The 2975-nt window shown below is 34.7% G+C and overlaps 1 non-coding gene across 1 annotated transcript; it reads left to right on the forward strand.

Moving 5' to 3' along the window:
* Positions 1 to 417: 417 nt before the first annotated feature.
* Trnat-ggu lies at positions 418 to 491 on the forward strand. The gene has a single exon. It is a non-coding gene; the product is annotated as a tRNA-Thr (tRNA).
* The last annotated feature ends 2484 nt before the right edge of the window (positions 492 to 2975 follow it).

Here is a 2975-nt window from a genome sequence, read left to right on the forward strand (position 1 = left end):
ACAATGTCATTATTGAGTACATTATTCACTTGGGCATTATCTAAATACTTTATGGCTGTTGAACATAATGTGAGCAGGGGAAAATCATTTTTTCTGTCTTGAAGATATGTATTCTTTTATCAGCTTTGAACTATTCATTTTCTCTTTTTCGAAAGATGATCGTGAAAACTCCTTTTCATTGTTTTTTGTCTGGTACAAAAAGGACTGACCCCGTGAATAACTAGCGTATTCAAAAGTTCTTTCCGTCGGCATCCACTAAATACACAAAATATTACTGAAACTTTGTAATTCAATTCGTGTCCTCATGAATAACTTTCGAAACATCTTCTCCAGCCAGTATAGCTCACAAAAAATTTTTATTTCGGTGAAAAATACCTCCTTGAGCGGGAATCGAACCCGCAACCTCCGAATTACCAGTCCTCGGTAGCTCAGTTGGTGAGAGGACTGAGCTGGTGATTCGGAGGTCCCGGGTTCGAGTCCCGCTCGAGGAGGTACTTTTTTCGGAATTGAAAATTGTCTATAAGCCATAATATATTTTGCTATCATAATAACCAATGTTAATATTCTTATTTATCATTCAAGTCCTCCTAGCTATCGAGTATTTAGACCATAAAGAACTTTTGAACTTGCTGTCATGGGAGTTTCGTCCTTTTTTGTGATTAGATGTCTACTGCGTTTTCGTAAATTTTTCGGTAATACTTATTACAATTTTCTTCCATTTGACAGTTTTTTTTTATAGCTATACTCATCATCAATCTTGAAGATAGGTAATATTCTCATGTTAAGTACGGTAAAATCAAGAAAATCTGGAGCAGCATGAATCGACATAGTTTACATATTAATTAAAGGTTCGTACACACGGAACGATCTGTTGAAATACCTTCGGGACCTTTAGACAGTTATTCGTGAATTAATTCGACATTCAATTAAAAACGGACGTGCAGGTACATCGGGTATTTTTAATTATGGCCTTGTTTGTACGGAACCGCTCATTTATATACGAAATAATTCAACATTTAAACGGCGGAATTATTCCCCAGTCACTCGTTTTACAAGATATGTTTTTCGATTATTTCACTCGAATCTGAAGGATGGAACGTTGGTTCATGGGTATCTTGGGAAATGTAAATTTGCCGGGTTTTTTTCGCGCGTGTGATTTAGCAGCATCGGCTCCCAGAATTCGCAATCGTTCAACGTCAGGCATCCTTGTGTTTTTTTTTTTCAGATCATTGCACTTGGGTTTTTTCGATAAATTCAACGGCGTATTTGCATAGTGTGGGAATAAAATTCGAAACGAGACGTTTCAGACATGCAGCAATTACGTCGGATGAGTTTATTGGGTTTTATCATGATTCAGCGTAGTTGATATGGGTACATCGCATGCGTTTTGAATGTTTGCCAGTTTTCGATCGATCCTTACCGATATTTGTCATTTTCAGATATTTTATATTGCAATAGGCTGAATTTTTTATGAAGGAAAAAGGAAAACAATTACGATTTCCAAGTGTATATAAATATCATGAGATATTACTTAACTATTATTATTATTATTATTATAAGTTTATTGAGCAAAATTAAAACATTTTCCAGAGTACACTTTCTTATACCAAACATATTTGAGTTCATCATCAATATAACTGGTTAATGTTTCGGCAGAATGCCATCCACATAACCATTGTCAAACAGAAGATATCCAGGTTATAACGTAGGAATCAAAATCGAAAGTAACCCAAGGAGAATGCACGCCATCGAATTAGAGTAGCGATATACCGGTTTCAACCTTGTTAGGGATCATCAGTACCGCATAACTCAACCCAAGATGACGAACAAACGAAATAGCAGGCACCTTATTGTATTTATTATTATTATATGTATTTATTGTATTTATTAATATTTATTGAATTTTTCGCGTGCCCTTTAACTTCGGCCGTCAGAAGTGATCGTGCACTGAAAAAAATATTGTATGTTATTCATGAGATTTGAGATTGAGATCCATAATATCAATGAATAGGGGTATACTTTGAGTAGGGATTCATCAAGCCAAGTAGATTGACATTTTAACCAACTACATGACTTGAAAATCTACTTGATATTACTTGAGCTTGATATGCACGCATCGCACGGCATATATTTCTGCAATATAGTGCGCGCTTAGACTAAATAGGGGATTCCTCGAGCGCCGAGAAACTGAAGCATTCGCCAGTGTGACTTTATTAGTAGTTTTCTCACATTTCTATGAAATCTATTGGAATATTTTGGTAGTTTCAGAAATATCTTTTCAAACTTGGCCAAAATGGCCAAGGATTTTTTATCAACGCCAGCATCTTCAGCTCCTGTTGAAACATAATTTTCCAGAGCTGCTCTTACAGTTATAAAAACCCGCAATAGGTTAGGCGACAAATCTATAAGACGCCTCAGGTGTCTTAGATCCCGGATTGAAAATTATGAAATCAATCAAAGCCTGGAGGTTTTTCAATATTAAGAAACTCTATTTTTTATTATTTTCATTTTGTTATAATTTATAGTGATATTTTCGGCTCTTTTATACAATAAGTTTAATAAATAAAAGTGATTTTTGCGAGGTTCCTTCTCATTTCATCTTTTTTTTATTGATGGGACACTACACAATAAAACGCCTAAAAATCAAGTAGCTTGATATGATTCAAGTACTTGATAAATAAATACTTGACTTGAAATTGAAAAACTACTTGACTTGAGCTTCACTTGAAGTCAAGTTGCTTGAAAATCAAGCGAAGCCGTGAATGCCTAACTTCAAGGCATGAAACTTCATTTGAATGGAGAAAAGTACATTTTATCAATGGAATCAAGTTAGTGATTGCTTTTCTTGAATGCCATAAATAATTTTTCTTTCAGGGTTCTGTTTGGTTTTTGCCCATTATTGAATACAAGAAGATACCCAGAAAATCAATAATCCTTCACTTTTTGTTTGAGAGTTATGATATTTAAGTTAAGGC

Source organism: Harmonia axyridis, chromosome 1 (assembly GCF_914767665.1).
Source record: "Harmonia axyridis chromosome 1, icHarAxyr1.1, whole genome shotgun sequence".
In the NCBI taxonomy this organism is placed as follows: Eukaryota; Metazoa; Arthropoda; class Insecta; order Coleoptera; family Coccinellidae; genus Harmonia; species Harmonia axyridis.